Consider the following 23,508-nt stretch of genomic DNA (forward strand, 5'->3'; position numbering starts at 1 on the left):
CCGATATTCAGCTGCATTACAGTGATTAGGGAAGAAAACTGGGAGTTATATTGATTAATTTAAGGTGGCGTGAGAACAAACTTTGGGGACAAAGGAGGGGTTAGTACGCTGTGAGACCTTCCTTGCATGATTCCGTCAGCAGAATAGGGTGATTCAGCGGAAGATATTGGAAGGACCATTGGGAAAACAGAAGCCACTGGAGAACTCTCATGTGCAACCTGGCTAATGGTACTAATAGGATGGTGGATCCCATAGTCCCGAGGAGCTGAAGAACCCACTTTGCTTTGACCTTCTGCAACAGGAGAAAGCGTTGAATTTGAATGATTAAATTTTGTGCCCTTTCGGCGGGGAGACGAGCTATCATGTTTACTGTGTCTACCTCTGCACTTATAAAAAGCACAGATTGAGAGGGCAATAATGCAGATCTTTCCCAGTTTATGGAGATCCCTAATTGAGCACAAAATTGAAGAGTGGCGTCCTTGTTTTGAAGAAGTAGATTCCAGGTGGGGGCAGTCAGGAACCAGTCGTCCAAGTACGGAAAAACCTGGAATCCCTGACGTCTCAGGTGAGCTGTCACTACTGCAATGCATTTGGTGAACACCCTGGGGGCTGTGGTGAGATCAAAAGGCAGAGCAGGAAACTTATAGTGACTGGCTCCCAGCCGGAAGCGTAGGTGGCTCCTGGATGTCTTGTCCATTTTTATATGGTAGTAGGCATCCTGGAGATCTACTATTGAGCACATACAATAGTCTTTCCCTAACAAAGGGAGTATCAACTGCAGTGTTACCATCTGAAAATTATCCTTCCTCACTGATTCGTTTAATCTGCTGAGGTCCAATATTGGCTTTCGGTCTCCCGTTTGTTTTGGGACTAAAAAGAACTTGGAGTAAGTTCTGGATATTATCTGATCTGCTGGGACGGATTGGATGACTCTTTTTAATAGCAACTTGTTGATCTCCACAGTTGCCTGATCCCTGAGATTGGGTGGTACATCTGGGATCTTCTTGAGAACAAATGGTGGAAGGGAAAAGGGTATGATATAGCCCCTGGTAACAACTATTTGTTCCCAATTGTCTTGAGTTATACTTAGCCAGGCTTCTGGATACAAAGAAATGCGACCCCCGACCGGCCCCAGAGAAACGCAGTCGGGCCCCATATCAGGAACACTGATAAGGCCGTCCCCGAAAGGAATCATGACCTTGTTGGTATTGCAGACCACCCCTGTCTGTAGGGTAACATCTCCCATTTCCTCCTCCTCCTCTGCCTCTGGAGGAGGTTTCACCCTGTGTGTCCGGAAAGACCCTCTGGGACTTCTTGAACCACATTTTACCACCCCTCTGAACTTTAGGGTATGGTCTAGAGGGAACAGTAAAATGTACTCCCACGGCAGAGAGCATCTTTCCTTCTTGCTCACACCGAGTGAGTGTGTCCATCACCTTATATCCAAACAATGAGGAACCATCAAAAGGGGTGTTGGTGAAAATGGACTTGAACGGTTCCGCAAAATTACACAAGCTCATCCAGAAGTGACGCCTTAGGGCAACTCCTGAATCCGCTGCTCTACTCGCTCCATCAACCGCATAAGAAATAAGCCACATGGAGGAGTTAACTATAGAATTTAGGGTGGACAACTGAGCAGAAATCTTGTCAGGGACTCCCTCAGTACATGTACCCTGCATAGAATCTCTCAACTCCTTAAGGAAATCCCGCTGCAGTCTCGTGAAGTGAGTGAGATAGTTCAACGATAGAAGAGTAAAAGCCGCTAAACTGAAGACACGCTTCCCATACCTGTCCATCTGTCGAGACTCCTTATTCAGTGGATGGACAGTAGAAGAAGTCTCAGCAAGCTCCTTCTTAGTGGCTGCCGCCACCAACACCATGGCATCTACGGGGACACCTTTGGACAAAACTTCTTTATCTGGAGGGGCAGAAAGAAACTTGTTGGGTCTCCTACGGGCTGGCTCCACGGCATCAGGAGTATCCCACACCTTTTGACTAACTAAATCCATCAGTTAAAAACTTGTTGGGTCTCCTAGGGGCTGGCTCCACGGCATCAGAAGTATCCCACATTTTTCGACTAAATCCATCAGTTCGTCAAAAGGTGGAGACACCCAATAGGCAGAAAGTTGAGACCCAAAAGCCTTCAGGAACACAGACTCCTCATCAGAAGGGTTAACAGTGGGTCAGCCACACCTCTGCTTAAGGTAATCCAGGATGTCCATGAAGGAGACATCAGAGGATGAATTGGGGGACCCTTCTGACTCCTTGAGGTCAGTGTCAGATGTTAAAGACTGATCCTGGGAGTCAATATGCTTCCTCTTGCATGTCTTCTTCCTGGGGGGCTCCTCAGAAGGGTATTCTGGAGAGGTCAAGGAAGAGTGGGGGCCACCAGCCGGTGGCTCCTGAGGCTGAGGGTCTCTGCTGTCTCCGGAGAGAGTAGGGGCTGAGACCGAAGTGGGTGCTCTAGGGGGGAGAGTGCTGGTATCTTTGGTGGCAACTGGTGACTTGGACAATACGCTCATTATCTCGAATGCCGACCTCTCCAGCTCCGAGGGCCTCTCCCGCTCCGAAGAGACCGAGGATGGCATCGGCGCCAGAGCTATCGGCTCCAAGATAGACGCAGGGTCCAAACTCACCCTAGCCGAAGTGCTGAGAGGGAGACTCGGAACCGAAGAAGACCGATTCCTACCTTCCCTGTCGGCGCTGACCGGATAGCTTCGCCCCCTGGACACAACGGACACCGAAAGTGTCGGAGCACAGCTTGGCTCCAAAGCAACTGCAAGTGGAGCTGGAGCCGAGGGTTCCACCAGTGGCACCAAGCCCTCAGACTCCGACAAACCAGCTTGGCTCAGAGGAGGAATAACAATCAAGGGTATAACAGGTTTCATAGACTTCAGAACCGACTGGGTCGGAGCCGACAACAATTTAGACAGAGAAGACGACTTCAACAGTCTCAGGACTACCCTCTCCACATCTTCATCCGAAAGGCTCCTGGAAGACCTGGAGGACACAGTCGGGGATCTTGATCTTGGAGGAATAGCAGGTTCCATAAATTCAGTGGTCTGCTCCGACAAACTAGGATTCAACCCTGTCATCACAATGTTGCTCTCAGTCAGCTCAGAAGGCAGTGGAGCCGATTAGGCCGATTTTGCCACTTTAGGAGGTGGCTCCGAGACACCAGCCGGTGCCGGAGAAGGTCTTTTCGAAGACTTAGACTTAGTAGATTTAGTGGACTTGGAAGAGGAGGAAGAGCTAGACAAGGCTTCCTCAAAGGAAGGCTTTAAAAGACCCTTTAGAATTAGCTTGTTCCTTCTCTCCTGTAACACTCTAGTGGAGAAGGCATGACAAAACAAGCAAGTCTCTTGCAAATGGATGGCCCCTAAGCAATAGACACATAGACCATGACCATCCGTCAATGACATTTTTTGGGAGCACTTCATGCAGTTCTTGAAGCCCGAAGGCTTGTGCTCCTTAACCTCTTTAGACATTCACACAGACGAAAGGAGAAGTAAAAGGGAGGACTAGGTCCTCGAACTTAAACGGGCCTAGCCCTGAAGGAGGAAGAACACTACGAGGACTAGGTCCTCTAATTAAAACGGCCTAGTCCAGAAAGAAAGGTACAGCTAGGTCTTCTAAGTTAAACAGACCAGCGAAATTTCACACACACACAGAAAAACCCTTTGACACAGAAAACCCTGAATCTGCTAAAAGATTAACAGAGGAAGCTGAAACTGGAGTTTCGAACAACGAACTCCACCACCGTAATAATCAACACCAGCGGGTAACTGCCAAAAAACAAACTGCTCTACAAAACTGTAGACTGGAAAAAAACGCTAGCGTTATCAAGCTATCCGCACTAATAATAAGTATGAAACTGGTACACAGGATACCACAAAGCACAATAACAGACCCAAGGCCAATGCTTGGACCAAAGGGTACAAAGGAGCTAATTATCTACGAATTAGTAACCTACACTAACAATACTAATGCAACACAAAATTGTACTACACTAATATATAAACTTTGAACCAGATTTAAACAATGTAAGCAAGAAAAAAGTTAACACTTAGCTAGAGCCAAGAGAAGCACAACCGAACTCGTTGACGTGGCAAACGAGATCTGGGGTTTGTACTGGTGCACTATGGGACACCTGCTTAGCCATGAGCCAACCAGAAGTCTTCGAGCTTATAATTCGCGGATTCAAGGATCGGCTCCGAACCCATACATAAAAATGAAGGTGAGATTGGAATACACAACATCTAACAGTGCATGTAGCCTGCTTTGAAGTGTAAGGATCTTCTGCATCCCTTGATTGGGATGTGCAGGTATGATTCCTTTAAATCTAGCGTTGCCAACCAGGCATCTTTGCCTAGCATAGGAAGCAATTGGTGAAGAGTCACATCTTGAATTTTGGAATCACTAAAAAGGTGTTTAGAGTAGACAGGTCCAGGATTGGACACCAAGAATTGTCTTTTCTGGGTACCAGGAAAAGTCTCGAGTAGAAACCTTGTCCCTTTTCCTCTTCTGGTACCAAATTAATAGCCCCTATGCTTAAGAGAGAGAGTACTTGCTTTTGGGCCTCTGCCCTCTGATTTGGAGGTAGAACCGGCCAACCGCTTGGACTTGGTAACGTGTGGAAGTGAAATCTGTATCCTTGGGGCACTATATTTAAAACCCAATTTGTCCTGGGTAATGAGTCCCCAGTTCTTTGCATGAAGTGCAATCTTTCCCCCCAAAGGGGCAGTCAGTTGAGAAGTGCTTGGAAGTTTTAAAAAGAAGTCATTGAGACAGTTTACCATACGGGGGAGTTTTACTACTCCCAGGTTTGGAAGTGGAGGCCCTGCACTGCTTAGTCCTGTGCGTACCCTGGGACTGAAGCCTGGATGCTCTGCTGGATCTGGGTTTGGACTGAGAAGGTCTGGAAGAGGCAGGAAAGAACCATATCTTAGAAGGCCAATGCCTACTAAATCTCAGAGGTTGTACTTGTAAAGAATCTTTAACTGTTGCATAGATTAAGCTTTTTCCTCCATCTTTTTAATAAGGTCTTCTGCACTGTTGCCAAACAGGCAGTCCTGATTTAAGGGAGTATCCAGTAATTTTGCATTAACATAATCTGGCAAGGATTGCTCCTTAAGCCAAGAATGCCTTCTAAGTACAGACCCAGTTACAGCAGCCCTGCAACATGCCTCTGGTGAATCAACACCACATTGCAACATATATTTACTAACTTCAGCAGAATGCATTAAATCATGTAAATCCTTATTTTCACCACAATCAGGAATCAACATCATTTTCTGTTTAAGCAATCCAATAATATGCTGCTGATACTTTAACATATGAAACTGGCAATTCAAGGCCCTAATGGCCAAAGCTGCAAAAGTGTAACTTCTTACCCCATCTATCCAGCGCCCTGGAGAATCAGAGAAATCCTGACATTCCCAACGAAAATGCTCCCTGACAGTATGCAAGGTTTCACCCAAAAGAGAAATCCTCTGGGGGAGAAGCAGAGGGAATAGAGTCCTCAGCATCAGAATCCTCATAGGTAGATAAGAGTAAATCCTGGTCATCAGAGGAAAAGTACAGTTTTGTACCTACCATAAATGTAGATGTTCGAGTGCACATACAGCTGCAGTCATCACACTTGGGTTATCCTGCCGTCAGGTGGGTCATCGGTCAGCCGATTCCAAAGTCTAGGTCCAGCGTCGGTTGTCGTCGCTTCTTCCCTGACGTCAGTGCGGCAGGGGTATAAAAGAGGCAGCCAACGCCATTTTCTTCAGTTTTTCTTGCCCCAGATGTCAGGTGCCCCCAGAAAGGAAGGCAAAACATGATGTCATGCAAACATACATAAGTAGATAAATCAAAACAGTAGTTGCAAGCAAATACACCATAAAGGAATACCCCAGATAGGTTGTATGTAAAGGTGTTTGTCATAAGTCCTGTCCTAAGAGGGGATGGAGGGAGGGTAACCTGGACTGCAGCTGTATGCGCACTCGAACATCTACATTTATGGTAGGTACAAAACTGTACTATGTTCATCGTGCATACAGCTGCAGTCATCACACTTGGGTAGAATCCCAAAGCTAAGTAAGGGTGGCTGGTACTAAGCGGAATTAGGAGGGGCAAGAATGCCCTGCAGGACTGCTGTGGCAAAGCCCGCTCTAGATTTTGAGTATAGTGGAAGGTGGTAGTGCTTGGAGAAAGTGTGCACTGAACTCCCAAGTAGCTGCTTCCAAAATGTCCTTGGTAGGGACCCCCCTGAGGAAAGCTGCTGAGGTAGCTGTAGCCCTGGTGGAGTGGGATCTGATGTATACAGGCACTGATTTTCCATGAAATGAATAACAAAAGCGTATGCAGTGGGCTATCCATTTTGAAATAGTCTGTTTGGAAATAGCCTTTCCTTGAGCACCTGTAGCATAGGACACAAAGAGCTGCTCAGATTTTCTGAATGACTTTGTTCTGTCCAAGTAATAACGCAGTTGCCTGTGAATGTCCAAGGAATGTAGTAGTCTCTCTCCTTTGTTCTGTGGATTTGGATAAAAGGTAGGTAAATGAAAAGACTGATTCAAAGCCACATTGGATACTACCTTTGGCATGAAGGTAGGGTTGGTTCATAAGGAAACCCTGTCCTGATGGAAAATGATGAATGGTTGCACAGCCATGAGGGCCTGTAGCTCCGAAACCCTGCGTGCTGAGGTAATAGCCAGAAGGAAGGCTGTTTTCCATGAACAGAATTGTAGCTCTGCTGAAGAAGCCGGCTCAAAAGGAGGCAGTGTCAGCTTCTCCAATATGAAGTTGAGGTCCCAAGCTGGAGTTGGTGGTTTCCGTGGGGGTTTTATATTTTTTGCCCCTCTGAGGAACTGCATAGAGGATGTGAGAATAAAGGAGGATCCGTATTGTATTGTGCTGAAATGGCTGAAGCGTGGATCTTGATGGAAGAGAAGGAGAGGCCACTGTTTAACATCTCAGTTAGGTACTGTAAAATCTGAGGTATATTTATTACTCAAGGATTCTGACCCTTTGCTTGATTCCAAGAACAAAAACGTTTCCATTTGGCGGAGTATGTTTTTCTAGTAGAGGGTCTCCTGGCCTCCAAGATGACATCCTGTACCTCCTTGGAGAGGAGAGTTTGTTGGTAAATTAAAGAATTCTCCATGCAGCTAGATTTAGAGTTCTGAGCTGGCTGTGAAGGGTCTTGTAGTTGTGCTGGGACAACAGAAGAGGAACTTGAGGAAGGATCCATGGTGGTGAGTGTGACAGGCTTTTTAGGAGAGGATGCCAGTGCTGTCGTGGCCAGTCTGGAGCAATGAGAATCATTTGTGGCCTCTCTGCTCTGGTTTTTAATAGGACTTTGGCCAGTAGAGGTAGAGGCGGGAAGGCATAGACTGTCAATGTTGTCCAGTTGAAAGAGAGTGCGTCCACTTTCCAGGCCTGTGGATGACAGGTCCTTGAGCAGAATTTTTCCAACTGGTAATTTCTGTGGGTAGCAAATAGATCTATGTCTGGCTGTCCCCATGCCTGAGTTATCCTTGAGAAGACTTGAGGATGCAACTTCCATTCGTGTGGGTCTGTCATATTTCTGCTTAAGTTGTCTGCCAGTGTGTTTTCCTTCCCTGGCTGGAATTGTGCCTGTAGTTGAATTTGTAATTCCAGTGCTGTGTTCCACAGGGTCATGGCTTGCCTGCACAGGGGGTATGAGTGCGTTTCCCCCTGTTTGTTTATGTACCACATGACTGTGGTGTTGTCTGTCCTTATTAATAGCTGGCCTGGATGCAGTAGGTCTTTGAAGGTCATAAGAGCATTCTGCACGGCTAGAATCTCCTTTTGGTTGATGTGTAGGTGCATCTCTTTTTGGGACCATTTTCCCTGAATACACTGACCTGCCATGTGTGCTCCCCAGGCGTAGTCTGAGGCGTCTGTTGTGATAATTTGAGTTGCTTGTGGTAAACAGAAAGGGAGACCTGTGTTTCTTTGGCATGCTTGAGCCCACCACAAAAATTCCTTTTGAAGGCATGGAATGAGTGGTATAATTGTTTCCAAGCTGTGGCTGTGCTGAGACCATAAGTTTTTTAGGTACCATTGTAGTTTCCTCATATGCAGCTTTGCAAATGGTATTAGTAGGATGCAAGATGCCATGAACCCCAGAGCCTGCGGGATTTTCCTTGCAGTTAGTCTGGTTAAAGTTGCCATTTTGTTGTAGTATTGAGACAGTTGCCCTTGTTTGTCTGGTGTGAGGTAGGCCATCTGGGTTGTTGTATTTAAGCTGGCACCCAGGAAAGTTATCTGTTGAGAAGGTATTAGTTTTGATTTCTTTTTGTTCCCTGTGTACCCCAGGCAATTTAACAGTTTTATTACAAATGCCAGATGTTGCAATAGAAGGTCCTTTCGGTCTGCTTGGATCAGGCAGTCATCCAGATATGGGTAGATTTGGATTCCCCGCTGTCTGCAGAAGGCAATTACTGATGCCAGGCATTTCGTAAACACTCTGGGCGCAGTAGATAAGCCAAAGGGCAATGCAGAGAATTGGTAATGGGTTGAACCTGCAAGAAATCTGAGGTATCTTCTGCAATCTTGTCTGATAGGGACATGCAGGTATGCCTCCTTGAGGTCCAACGTTACCAGCCAAGACTCCTTGCCCAGCATGGGAAGAAGTTGCTGTAATGTGAGCATCTTGAATTTTGATACCTCTAGATATGTGTTTAGAATAGATAGGTTTAAGATGGGTCTCCAATCTTTGTCCTTCCTTGGTACCAGAAATAGTCTTGAATAAAAACCTTGACCTTGCTCTTTTGCAGGTACCTCTTGAATTGCTTTCATATCCATGAGAGCGGAAATTTGCCTTTGTGCCTCTGCCCATTGATTTTGTGGCAGGTTTGGCATGCCTCTCATTTTTGGAAGGGTGTGAAAGTGGAACCTGTAGCCTCTGTCTATAATATCCAGAATCCATTTGTCCTGTGTAACAATGTGCCAGTTTTTTTGAAAATAAGGCCAGTTTTCCGCCCAAAGGTGCTGCCATTATATCTTTGTTTGGCAGACATAGGGGAAAGTCATTGCATCTGTTTTCTAAATGACTGTGGTCAATCTTCTCCACCTCTGGGAGCTGGTGTTTGCCACTGTCTAGCTCTGTAAGATCCTTGAGGTTGTCCTCTACCCCTTGGGCATCTGTATCTGCCCCTTTGGGGTCTGTCCGTGGCTGGAAAGGACCAATTTTATGAAGGCCAGTTTCTGCTGAAGCATGGAGGCTGCACCTGCAAGAAATCTTTAACTGTTTGCATAGATTTCGCTTTTTCCTCCATTTTCTTTAGTACCTCCTCAGCTTTTACACCGAACAATACATCTTTTTGTAGTGGGGCATCTAATAACTTTGCTTTGACATGATCTGGTAAGGTTTGCTCTTTGAGCCAAGCATGTCTACGTATGACAGACCCCATGACAGCAGCTCTGCATGAGGCCTCTAAAGCATCAAAACCACACTGCAAGGTATGTTTCCCTACTTGTTCTGCTCCATGCAACAAATCCTGCAACTCTTTCAAGTCTGGTTGTTCTGTTTGTGTCATTTTGCCTTTCAGCTGAGATAGCAAGAACTGTTGGTATTTTAACATATGAAATTGACAGTTTAATGCCCTCATGGTTAAAGTGGCTGATGTATACACCTTTTCCCCCCACCTTTCTAATGCTCTAGAATCTCTCTCTGAAGGCAAAGGGTTTTTAGCAGTATAGGCCTTAATCCCCTTGGGACCCTGTGAAATTGTTTCTGGGTCTGCAGTATGGCTTTTATAAAGGAACTGGTGAGAATCAGGAACCCGGTAATATCTGGCTGGTTTAACAGGGGCTGGAGGTAATGAGTCTGGATTAAGACTGGCTTCTGCGTACACATCATCCAAAATATCTAAGACAGGAGGAATAGCCAGGGGCCTATGCTGGGGAAGTAGTAGAAATTCCCTGAGCCTTTTCTTGGAATCTGAGTAATCTTGGCCTTCCCAGTGGAAGTGCTCTCTCAATGTATGCAGGGTTTCCCCAAAAGAGTAGTCCTTGGGGGGGAGACCGAGGGAATGGACTCTTCAGCATCAGAATCTTCAAATGGGGAATAGGTGTAATCCTGGTCCTCAGAATGGTCTGAAGTAATAGAAGCCTGGTCTGAGGAAGGGTAGTCTTCCTCCAACCTGGGTCTTTTGTCTGAGGGGGGGGTTGAGAACCCCTGATGAGAGTAATCAAATCCTCAGCCATTTTAAGCATCTGTTTTTTAGGCATGGGGCCTTGAGAGGGGGTCTGAGGACCTTGTTTTTTAACTTTCATTGCAACTTTAGACTTAGTGAATGATTTCATAGGGGAGGCGGCAGGCCTGAAAACGCCTTCAGAAATGGCAGGCCTTGCTAAAATTTTGGTTTCCCCGCCAAGAGTGGCATCGGTATCTGCAGTGAGAATGGAGACCGAGGATCCTGTTACCTCGGGTACTGAAGTCGCCGGTAAAATAGTTTCATCGGTAGTCAGGGGCTGCGTAGGCGCCTCGCTGAGAACCAGTAGTCGGCCTAAGCGTGATCTCAGTACTCGGTGCAGGCCTCGGATGCCTATCCTTATCCTTGTGTCTTTTGCCTAAAACTGGCGTCGGTGTATCCGACGACATGATATAATTATATTTTTTGCCAAAATAATGAAGGGCGAACTCTGCCCGGCGCTTAATAGTGCACTTGTTAAACCTAGCACAAAAATGGCAGGCCGAGACGTCTTGGTCTGGTCCTAAGCAAGGTATACAGTAAGAGTGAAAATCCTTATGCGGCATTTGCTTCCCACAAGAAATGCAAATATTAACTTTGTCTGACATCGGTCTGAGGCAAGAAAAGTTTCCCCAACGGGGTACTTAGCTTTAAAGAAGACTTCGGCTGAAATACTGTTAGTAAATCTCAGGAGCTGTCCGACCGGCACTTGCGAACTGCTTCTGCTTCGGGCACTGCGCGGCAAGAAAGACTGAAGAAAATGGCGTCGGCTGCCTCTTTTATACCCCTGCCGCACTGACGTCAGGGAAGAAGCAACGACAACCGACGCCAGACCTAGACTTTGGAATTCGACTGACCGAGGACCCGCCTGACGGCAGGATAACCTAAGTGTGATGACTGCAGCTGTATGCACGATGAACATCAGAAATTTTAGAATCCTGGTCAGAAGTATCATAAGCAAACTCAGTCCTAGGTCTCTTAGAGGGGGAAGATCGGCTTCCCCTGATTAAAGTAATAAGGTCTTCAGTCATTCTTATTTGTTTTTTAGGCATAGAGGCCTGACCATGTGGTCTGGGCATCAGTTTTCTAGGCGTGGTTCGAGTTTTAGGCCTTGAAGAAAAAGATGGCGTTGGTTTAATATGCAAGTCAGTAGGCCTGAATACACCCGCAGAAGCCGGTGCCTGCAGAGCGGCTCCGGACCCATCCAAGGTAGAGACATCCACATGTTCCACAGTTGAAGCATCTTATGGCATACCGGACTCCGAATGGGTCTCAGTAGAGGCCTGAAAATCTGAAGTAGTGGGTATCAGGAGATGCAAAAGCGCCTCACTGAGTACCGGCACCTCGGCGGCCTGTCTGTCTTTATCTTTGCGTTTTTTGGAATGTCGGTAGTCAGATGGCTTACTGAAGACATATCGGGATAATTAAACCGAGCACCAAAATATTTAGAAGTGAAAAAATACACCAACAATGGATAGTTTGTGGTTTAAATAAGGCACAAAATAGACAGTGAGGTATGTCGAGGTCAGGGCCTAGGCAAGGAATACAGTACGAATGAAAACCTTTATGAGGTATTTGCTTTCCACAAGAAATGCAATTATTTACTTTTACTGAGATCGGTTTAGAGCAAGAAAAAGTTTCCCCAATGGGGTACTTAGCTTTTAGGTGAAAACTTCGGTTCTGAAACTCGATAATGAAAATTTCAGGAGTCAGCCGACCAGCACTTGCAAACTGCTTCTGCTTCGGGCATCGCACGGCAAGAAAGACTGATGCAATGACGTCGGCTGTATGTTTTATACCCCTGACGTCATGTAAGAGGAGACAGCAACTGACATAGGACCCAAGACTTTGTTAATAAGGCCGACTGAAGGTTACTGTAAACAGATAACCCAAATGTGATGACTGCAGCAGGGAAACACGAAGAACATCATATAAATTTAAAGGTGGGTCCAAAGGAAGGAGAAAGCATCTGTCTTCCAGGCTGAAAGCAGCTTGTTCCTGGAGCAGAATCTTTTTAGTTGAGCATTTGATTTGGTGGCAAAAAGGTCTGTCTGTGGGATTCCCCATTTCTGAACTATGCTGAGAAATGTTTCGCAATGCAGATGCCATTCATGGGGATCCATCAAGTTCCTGCTGAGGTTATTTGATAGAGTATTTTGAACACCTGGAAGATATTGTGCCAGGAGGTGTAACCCCAGAGAGTGAGTGGTCTCCCAAACCTATATAGCTAGGTGACATACAGGGCAAGAGTGAGTCCCCCCCCCTGCTTGTTTATGTACCACATGACTGTGGTGTTGTCTGTTTTGACTAACAGGACCCTGGTTTCCATTCTTCCTTGAAAGCTACAAGGCCTTTCTGCACCACCATAAGTTCTTTCCAGTTTATGTACTTGACTCTGACCTGAACTTCCCATTTCCCTTGGGAATGAAGGTGTTTGAAATGAGCAGCCCAGGCTGTCTCTGAGGCATCTGTGGTGAGTGTTTCCCCCTGGGGAGTGAATCTGAAAGGAAGGCCCTGGTTCTGAGCACAAGCCTGTGCCCACCATGCAAATTCCTCCTTGAGGCAAGGAATTAGCTGAATTTCTGTCACCAGGTATTGTGTCTGCTGGCACCATACATTCCTGAGGTTCCACTGGAGTTTCCTCGTGTGCAGCCTTGTCAGAGGAATCATGAAGATACAAGATGCCATGTAGCTTAAGGCTTTGAGGAATTCCCTGGCTGAGGCATTGTCTCTGCATAATCTTTTTAAAGTATTGAGTCAGAAAGGAGACCTTATCTGGAGGAAGAAAGGCCTTTTGGAGGGACAAATCCAGAAGTGCCTCCAGGAAAACTATCCTGGTGGACAGTTCTGTGTGATTTGCATAGATTTATGGTGAATCCCAGGGAGGTGAGGAGGTTCTGTGTAAGGGCCTGAAAAGTGTTGACAGACTTGTGGCTTGCATTAGACAGTTGTCCAGGTAGGAGTAGATTTGGACCCCTCTTATCCCTCCAGAAGGTGATTACGGGGGATAAGCACTTTGTGAAAACCCTGGGAGAAGTAGACAAGCCAAAGGGCAGTGTAGAAAATTGAAAGTGACTCGTACCTGCTCTGAAACATAGAAAGCTTCTGTGTGATTCTCTTATAATGTGCAAGTAAGCATCTTTCAGATCCAGGGTGACCATTAAGGCCTGAGGAGTTATCATGGGTAAAAGTCTTTGAAGAGTTAACATTTTGAATTTTGGAACCAGCAGAGACTAATGGAGGGTGGACACTTTCCCTTCTGCTGTTCTGGAACTGGTTCCACTGAGCCCTGTGAGCACAAATTGAGAATTTGAGAAAGGGTCTCTGTTCTTTGGTTTTGTGGAATATTTGGATAGCCCGAGTACTTTAATGGCTCTTTGAAAGTGAGTTTGTAACCATTTGAAATAATGATAAGAACCCACTTGTCTGAGGTGATGAGGGACCAATTCTCTTTGAACAGAGATAGCCTTCCTCATAGTCTTCGTGGTAGTCTTGTGGGGGGGGCAAGGGAAGTGTTAGAGATGAGTCATTGTTGCTCTCGGCCAGGGCCCCGTTTCCTAGAGGTCCCTTGCCTGGAAGTTTCTGAGGACCACTGCCCGAGACTTTGTGACTGCTGCTGCCTTTGAGTCCTTTCCCTGCGGGGTTTCCTCTGCCTGTTTTTGACTGTGAGGGAATGGACCAGTGCTAAGTGGGAGAGTTCCTACTAAACCTAGGTGGCTGAACTCGGAGGAAGTCATTCACAGTCTGCATTGATTCTGCTATGTCTTACATCTTTTTGAGCATAACCTCAGTTTTAGGCCCAAAGAGGAAGTCCTTGCCCAGGGGTACATCAAGAAGGTGGGACTTGACATGGTCAGGGAGAGTTTGCTCCCTTAGCCAAGCATGCCTTCTAATGACAGAACCAGTGGCTGCAGCCTGGCTGGAGGCCTTCATTACATCGCAGCCCCAGTGTAGAGTGTGTCTAGTTACATGACAGCTAGAATGGCAAAGGTCCAACAAATCTTTGAAAGGTTCTTGTCCTCAAGGGATGAAACCTTTTGCTTCAGCTGATCCAAAATAGTTTGCTGTTATTTAATCAAGTAAAACTGTCAGTTAAGGGCCCTCGTGGCTAGGGTGGCACAAGTGTAAAGTTCTTTTACCAAAATCTATCAATGGTCCTGCTCTGTTTGTCAGAAGGTAAAGGATTTTTAAGGGAAATGGCTCTACCTCCTTGGGGTCCTGGTGTGACAATCTCTGGATCAGCAGAAGGGTACTTAAAAAGGTACTTACGGGAGTTCAGTACACTATAAATCCAGTCTGTTTTTTGAGGGGCTGGAGGAGGAGAATCTAGATTTAAAGAGGAATCCATAAAAATATACTCTACAACCTCTAACAGAGGAGGAATAACAACAGGTTTGTGTTCTGACAGGTCATGGAACTCCCTTTTTGACTGTGGATAGTCATGGGCCTCCCACTGGAAATATTCCCTCAAAGCATTGAGAGTTTTCACGAAAAGTAATGTCCTCAGGTGGGGGAAGCAAAAGCCAGATTCTCTTCAGAATCTGAATTCTTCAAAGGAATTGAGGAAGGGTCATTCCTCATAAATAGACTCCCCTCCTGGTCATAATCCTCATTAGAATCAAAAGGATCAGAAATTACTTCAGTAGTAGGGTCCCTTTTCTTTTCCCTGGGTAAGACTCCAAAGGGGGTTGCTTAGATCTAACTATTGAAATAAGGTCTTCAGCTAGCCTAACCAGGTCTTGTTGATATTTCTGTGAATGGGAGCCAGTAAGCTTAGGGGTCTATATTAAAAGACCAAAAAGGTGTTTCAGCGAACACCTCTTGGTCGACACGCAATAAGCGAATGCACTAAAGCGCGAGTGCTCAAAACAGCGGTTTCCTTCCCTGGGAAAGAAACCACTAGCACAAACACACACACACATTAAAACATAACAACGTGGGGGGCTGTGCCCCCCATTCCCCTAACAAAATATACCAACTCTGAGATCACATTACAGTGAAGAAAGGGGCGAACACACTGGGATCGCCAAGCAATTTCTTTACCAGGGAAAGAAATCGCTGTTTTGAACGTTCACACTTTAGTGCGTTCACTCATTACATGTCGATCAAGAGGTGCTTGCTGAAACACCTCTTCGGTCTTTTAATATAGACCCTGCTTAGACATAGGGCCTGAAGTAGTACTCTTCTTAGAGGTAGCTTTGGCCTTGGACCTACAGATACCTGCAATTCTGACAGCAATCTTCCTAGACGAATGAGCAACTAGTGTAGGCTGATACCAGTAAGGGGCATCACCAGTAAAAGAATGCTCATTGGAAATAGAGGCCTGCTGAGCAGCCCTGGGCCCAACTGATGAACTAAATCCTAAGGCCTGTGTAGAAATTGAGAAACTCAATGGCTTATCAGACTTTGAATGGGTTTCTACAGAAGCCTGTGCCACCACCTCACTTGCAGAAGGTGGCTGAGAAAGTGCCTTGCCTTCTTCAGGAATCACAAGCCTTGGAGGACTGGCTGATGGAGAAAGGTTGTTGTCCAAGGCCCTAAGCTTGGGTCTTTTTTCTTTACACTTCTTATGCTTGGACAGAGTAACCTTGGGATGACCGGTGGATGCCACCAGACACTGAGAAGTAGACAGGAGACTAAGGTGCATAGCTAAGATTTCGGCCCTACGCCTAATAGCCCTCCCTATATACTCAAGCATACTGACATCGGTCAGGACATCTGCCAGCCGAAGGAGGAGAGAAATTTCTACTCTAGTAGTCGGGCAGGTCAAGGGCTTTCATGACAGGAAATTCCACAAATCAGGACTGCAACAGTAAAACATAAAATATTTTCAATAGGGTTTTTTGGCTAGGCATGAAATGGTCTGCAGACTGATTGCATAGCACTAACATATGAACTTACAAACCTATGAACAAATTAGAAAAAAGAACAATGGAATGAAATCTGTAACATTGCTAGATATGCTATGTTGTCCAGAAGATTCTGGATATTTGCATGGAAATGTTTATTCAGGCACTTCTATACTCTGCATAGATTTCATAGAACTTTCCTCAAGCAGAGAGCAGGTTTTGGCGATATGAAGGGAATGAGAGAAGAAATTAGCAACATGTTTTTTTTGGGAATGTGGTGACTTGAAGTACAGTTGTGTACCTACCATAAATGTAGATGTTCGAGTGTATTCACTGTTGCAGTCATTACACTTGGGTTAACCTGCTGGCAGGCTACCCGCAGTCGTCCTGAATTCCAAAGTCCTGGTCCGGTGTCGGTTGCTGTCGCCTCTTCCCTGACGTCAGTGTGCCAGGGGTATATAAGATACAGCCGACCCCATTTTCTTCAGTTTGTCTTGCCGCAGATGTCAGGTGCCCCCAAAAGGGTAGGCTAACAACATTGCTTATAAAGAGCATGCACTAAAATAAACAATACCTTCATGTACAAGCAAATACACCACAAAGGTTGTATAGAATAGAGAAGTACAGATAAGTCCCAGCAAAGAAAGGCGGATGGTGGGTGGGCAACCTGGACTGCAACAGTGAATACACTCGAACATCTACATTTACGGTAGGTACACAACTGTACTATGTTCATCGTGTTTCACTGTTGCAGTCATTACACTTGGGTTGAATCCCAAAGTTGGGCGGCTGGGTCTAAATAGAATTAGGAGTGGCTATGAGGCCCTGCAGAACTGCAGTGGCAAAGCCTGCTCTGGATTTAGAGTAAAGAGGTAAGTGGTAGTGCTTGGTAAAAGTGTGCACTGAACTCCAAGTTGCAGCCTCCAAAATTTCCTTGGTTGTTACTCCTCTGAGAAAGGCTGCTGATGTGGCTGCTGCCCTGGTCGAATGTGGCCTAATGCCCTTAGGCACTGATTTGCCAGGCTGTGCATAGCAGAAACGAATGCAGTGTCTTATCCATTGTGAAACAGTCTGCTTTGAGATAGCCTTTCCTTGTGATCCTGCAGCATATGCTACTAAAAGTTGCTCAGTCTTTCTGAAAGTCTTAGTTTTGTCCAAGTAGAAGCGTAGCTGCCTGTGTATGTCCAAAGAATGCAGAAGTCTCTCCCCTTTATTCAGGGGATTTGGATAAAAAGTAAGCAAATGAATGGTTTGATTAAGAGCCACACTGGATACTACCTTTGGCATAAATGTTGGGTTTGTCCTTAGAGAAACCCTGTCTGGATGGAAAATGATAAAAGGTTCCAATGCCATTAATGCCTGTAACTCTGACACTCTTCTTGCTGAAGTTATTGCTATGAGCAGAGCTGTTTTCCATGATAAGAATTTTATCTCAGCTGTATTGGCTGGCTCAAAAGTAGGTAGTGTGAGCTTTTCTAAGACAAAATTGAGATCCCATGTAGGTATTGGTGCTCTCTCTGGAGGTCTTATGTTCTTGGCCCCTCTGAGGTACTGCCTTAGCAGTGGATGTGAAAACATAGGTGGTTCCGTATTGTAATGAGCTGAAATGGAAGAGACATGGATCTTAATTGATGAGAAGGATAGGCCCTTGTCCAGCATCTCAGTTAGGTATTGTAAAATCTGAGGTATATCTGGAACAAGCGGTTCAATTCCTTGTGCCTGATTCCAAGCACCGGATCTCTTCCATTTTTCTGCATAAGATTTTCTGGTGCTGGGCCTCCTGGCTTCCAAAATGACATCCATAACTGCTTTAGAGAGAGGAGTGTTCTGAGTGGTTATATTAATCGCCATGCAGTCAGATTTAAGGTTCTGAGGTGGCTGTGCAGGATCTGATTGTTTTGTTGGGTTAGAAGATGAGGAATTTGAGGTAAAGTCCAGGCTGGGCCTTGAGACAAGCTCTTTAGGATTGGGTACCAGTGCTGGCGTGGCCAGTCTGGGGCAATCAAAATCATTTTTGGCTTCTCTTGTCTGACCTTTAGGAGTACCTTGGGGAGGAGAGGCAGTGGTGGAAAGGGATAAACTGTCAGGGTTTTCCAGCTGAATGACAGAGCATCCACCTTCCATGCTTGTGTGTGATAAGTTCTTGTGCAGAATCTCTGTAGTTGACAGTTGTGAGGGGAGGTAAAAAGATCTATGTCTGGGCATCCCCATTTCCTTGTTATCATGCTGCAGACTTGTGGATCTAGTTCCCACTCGTGAGGGTCCATGAGGTTTCTGCTTAGTTCGTCTGCCAAAGTATTTGTCTTTCCTGGTAGGAATTGTGCTTGCAGATGCACTTGATAGGTGAATGCTGTGTTCCACAAGTTCATGGCTTGCCTGCAGAGGGGGTAGGAATGTGTGCCCCCTTGCTTGTTTATGTACCACATGACTGTAGTGTTGTCCGTCTTTAGCAATAGTTGTCCTGGATGGAGTAGATCCTTGAAGGCTGTCAGGGCATTCTGTACAGCTAGCATCTCTTTTTGATTGATATGAAGATGCATTTGGCTTGCGGGCCACGAGCCCTGAATACATTTTCCTGCCATGTGTGCCCCTCAGGCATAATCCGATGCATCTGTTGTTAGTGTTTGCCTGGCTGTGGGTAAAGTGAATAGATGTCCCTTGTTGTGGAGACAAGCCAGTACCCACCATTGAAACTCCTGTTGCAGGCAGGGAATGAGAGTAATTACTGTTTCCAGGCTGTGGCAATGTTGAGTCCAAACACTTTTTAGATACCATTGTAGCTTCCTCATATGCAGTCTTGCATATGGAATTAGCAGAATGCACGATGCCATGAAGCCCAAAGCCTGCAGAGATTTTCTTGCAGGTAACTGGGTCTTTGCCATCATTTGGAAGTAATGAGTCAGTTGCCTTTGTTTGTCTGGCGTGAGATAAGCCATCTGGGCAGTTGTATTTAAGCTTGCACCCAGGGATATTATCTCTTGAGAGGACACTAGTTTTGATTTCTTTTCATTTGCTGTGTACCCTAGGCAAATTAGTAATCTTTTTACAAACGCCAGATGCTTTAATAGAATGTCCTTGCTTTCTGCTTGAATAAGGCAGTCGTACAAGTAGGGATATATTTGAATTCCTTTTTGTCTGCAAAATGCAATTACTGGTTTTAGGCATTTTGTGAAGACCTTGGGCACAGTAGATAAGCCAAAGGGCAGTGCAGAGAATTGGTAGTGCATTGAGCCAGCTATGAATCTGAGGTATCTTCTGCAAGATTGTCTGATTGGGATATGCAGATATGCCTCTTTGAGGTCCAAAGTTACGAGCCAAGCCTTCTTGCCCAGCATGGGCAGAAGTTGCTGTAGTGTCAACATTTTGAATTTTGGAACTTCCAGAAAAGTATTTAGAATAGACAGGTCCAGTATTGGTCTCCAAGCTTTGTCCTTTCTGGGTACCAAGAAAAGTCTTGAGTAAAACTCTTGCCCCTGCTCTTGCTGTGGTACTCTTTGAATAGCCCTCATGTCCATGAGAGATGAAATTTGCTTTTGTGCCTCTGCCCATTGATTGTGTGGCAAGTCTGGCATACCTTTTGTCTTTGGCAGGGTGTGAAAGTGGAACCTGTAGCCCTGAGAAACAATATTCAGTACCCATTTGTCCTGGGTAATCATGTGCCAATTTTGTGAGAAAAGTGCTAGCTTTCCCCCTAAGGGTGCTGCCAAAAGGTAAGTGCTTGGCATTGGCAGTGGGAAGTCATTGAGACTGTTTCCTCTAAGGTTGTGATTTGTCTTCTCCGCTTTTGGAGGCAGGAGCACCCCATTGTTTAGGCCTGTATGAGCCTTGGAAATAATGAAAAAAGGATCCAACCACGAATGAAGGCAGAATGACCTTTATGTACAAGCGCTTTCGTCTGGACAAGACTTCATCAGATACAAAAAACACAGGTGCTACAAAAGATACAAGCCCCTGTTAGGTCAACCCTTTGTTGCTTCAGGGTCTCAGTGTAGAGGTGGGAAAGACTTCCGGGGGTCCTGTGTAACAGAGTTTACAACATTCTCAGATACCTTCACCAATATTATCAGTTCCAATTGGTGTGTGTTAAAAAGTAATAAAGATCTTTTCGAAGCAGTAGGACCCAAACCCATATTTACCTTCAGGACAGGAAGGAATTTTAAAAAAAGTTTTTGAACAGATTGACAATAATGTAAGATATTTTAATAAGAATACTTTTCCTTGTGGCAGTTGTAGTCAATGTCCTCACATCTTCAGTGATGCACATATCAGATTAAAGAATGGGCTTAACAGTTTTGTGAGATTCTGCAAAGGTAACTGCAGAACCAGGATGTTGGTCTATTTGGCGATATGTGGTGGTTGCCCTGCATTCTATGTAGGAAAAACCGAGAGAGCATTTAGAGATAGAATATATGAACACACATATGATATTAGGACAGCCAAGGAAAGCAGTGCACTTTTTAAACATTCTGAGACATGTGCTTCTTTTACTGGTTACAAATTTGGCATCACTGAAGTTGTCAGAGATAATGTTAGAGGGGGAGATTGTAAAAATATTTTATTAAATAAAGCACTGAAATGGTAACTTAGGCTGAGGGCACATATTGCTCCTGGTCTTAATGAATATATTAGTATTAAACCAGTTTTGCTAGCTAAAGCAGCTAGGGTTTAATACAAATTTTATTGTAGGAATATTTGTTTTTTATTCATGTTTATGTCTTGGTTTTTTTCTTTGATTAGGGTCAAAAGTATTTAACACTAGTATATTTATATATATATTTTTTTTGTGTGTGTAATGTGTGTGTTTCTTTAAAAGCTTAATTGGATGTTTAATGAGGCATTATATAAGTCTTTTGTAGCACCTGTGTTTTTTGTATCTGATGAAGTCTTGTCCAGACGAAAGCGCTTGTACATAAAGGTCATTCTGCCTTCATTCATGGTTGGATCCTTTTTTCATTATTTCGTTGTGTATTGTGCTTTCTTCAGTGAACTGTATGAGCCTTGGGCCTGAGATCTGCCTCTAGGGCGTCTGTATCTGCCCCTCTGTGGCCTGTCTGACACTGGAAGGACCAATTCTTAGAAGGCCAGTTCCTGCTAAATCTGGGTGGCTGAACCTGTAAGAAATCCTTGACTGTCTGCATTGATTTAGCTTTATCCTCCATTTTCTTTAACATCTCTTCTGCCTTAACACCAAACAAAGTATCGTGCTGTAATGGAGCATCCAATAATTTTGCTTTAACATGACCAGGCAGACTCTCTTCTTTTAACCAAGCATGCCTTCGAATAGAGCCTGTAACTGTGGCCCTGCAAGAAGCCTCTAGTGAATCAAAACCACATTGCAAAGTATGTTTTCCCACTTGTTCAGCTGCATGCAATAAATCCTGCATTTCCTTGTTTTCAGGACATTCAGAGTTTGTCAGCATTTTCTGTTTTAGCAGAGACATTAGGTATTGCTGATATTTAAGCATGTGAAACTGGCAGTTTAAAGCCCTTACAGCCAAAGTAGCAGCGGTGTAAACTTTTTTCTCCCATCTGTCCAGAGCTCTAGAATCCCTATCAGAGGGAACATGTTTTTTTGCAGTGGAAGCCTTGACCCCTTTGGGACCCTGAGATATAGTTTCTGGGTCAGCAGCAGGGTTTTATAAAGAAATTTATGTGAATCTGGAACCCTGTAATACCTATCTGGCTTAACTGCAGCAGGGGGTAAAGAATCAGGAGACAAACTGGACTCACAAAATACATCATCTACAATGTCTAGCACAGGAGGGATAGCAAGAGGCCTGTGTTGAGGCAATAAAAGAAAATCTCTGAGCCTTTTCTTGGATTCTGAATAATCTTGGCTCTCCCAGTGGAAATGCTCCCTCATGGTGTGCAGGGTTTCCTCAAAAGAATAGTCCTCAGGAGGAGAGGCTGACGGGATAGATTCTTCAGCATCAGAGTCCTCATAGGGAGGAATAGAATATCCCTGTTCTGAAGAGGAATCAGAAGAAATAGAAACCTGATCAGAGGAATCATAGTCAGTGTCTTGCCTAGGCCTTTTATCAGGAGGGGGATGGGAATCCCTGATCAAAGTAATTAGGTCCTTGGCCATTTTAAGCATCTGTTTCTTAGGCATGGATGACTGTACAGGAGAATGCTGTACTTGTTTCTTTGTCTTTAAAGGTGTTTTAGACTTTGTCTTGGTTGCTGAAGTGGTCTTGATAGAAAGCTGTGTAGGTCTGAAAACACCCTCAGAAGCCGATGCCTGCTCAGCTGCTCAGGACCCATATGAGGGAGTAGTTTCCGTAGGCCCAATACCTTGAGTTTCCAGAGGCCTAGTTGTCTCCACGTGGGAGTTGGAGGCGGCCTGTGGCTCTGAGGTAGCGGGTGTCAGGGCCTGCGAAAGCGCCTCACTGAGAACCGGTGAATGGCCTAGAAGAGGCTTCGTCGTTGGTTTTGGACCTCGGATGCCTGTCCTTCTCTTTTTCCTTGCGCTTTTTATGAATTCCGGTCGTCAGCTGTTTCGACGGCATTATATAGTTAAACCTCCGGCAAAAGTAATGGAAAGCAAAATCGTACCGACCCTTAATAGTGCGTTGGTTAAATCTACCACAAAACTGACAACTAGCAACGTCGTGGTCAGGGCCAAGGCAAGGAATACAGTAAGAATGAAAATCCTTATGAGGTATTTGCTTCCCACAAGAAATACAATTGTTAACTTTTACTGACATTGGTCTAGAGCAAGAAAAAGTTTCACCAACGGATCTGAAATTCAGTTTTTAAAATTGCAGGAGTCGGCCGACCGGCACTTGCGAACTGCTTTTACTTCGGGCACCGCGTGGCCAAGAAAGACTGAAGAAAATGCCATCGGCTGCATCTTATATACCCCTGGCGCACTGACGTCATGGAAGAGGCGACAGCAACCGACGCCGGACCAGGACTTTGGAATTCAGACCGACTGCGGGTAGCCTGCCAGCAGGATAACCCAAGTGTAATGACTGCAACAGTGAAACACGATGAACATCTGAGTTTAAAGGCTCTCTACAGAATGTCCTGAAACAGTTACTTTGGATCATATTACATTAACCAAGGACACAATGCTATTAAGCTGGGGTTGTAATTTAGAATTGCTGAGACATAGTAAGGTCTTAACCTTAAATTAGTAGCAGCCAAACAAGCAAAGAATGACATGAACGTGGAAATCAAGGATTAAACCTGTTATAAAGTAAGTACTAAATAATGTAAAAGAAATAAAAGAAAAACAGATGGAGTCATTAAAAGACTGAGGAAGTAATTTCTAGAAAAGTAAATGGTGCATTTCAGAACACTATATACAAAGAAATGTTAAGTATGCTAGTAGGAGTTATACAATGAATCTGGCCCTGGGATTCACTAAGGCCGATTTTCTGTGACGGAATAGTGTAGGAGCTCCTGCAAGGAAAATGGCTGCCGAGCAAATCAGGAAAGTGACA

At 45.0% G+C, this 23,508-nt stretch overlaps 1 protein-coding gene across 2 annotated transcripts in view; it reads right to left on the reverse strand.

Annotated features, from left to right (window-relative positions):
• The window catches only part of CWF19L2 (CWF19 like cell cycle control factor 2), a 1,774,451-nt gene that overhangs the window by 649,982 nt on the left and 1,100,961 nt on the right, over positions 1-23,508 (reverse strand). The gene's annotated exons all lie outside the window — the stretch shown is intronic.

The sequence above is a fragment of the Protopterus annectens genome, chromosome 5.part0 (genome assembly GCF_019279795.1).
Source record: "Protopterus annectens isolate FY-2018-M chromosome 5.part0, PAN1.0, whole genome shotgun sequence".
NCBI lineage: Eukaryota > Metazoa > Chordata > Ceratodontiformes > Protopteridae > Protopterus > Protopterus annectens.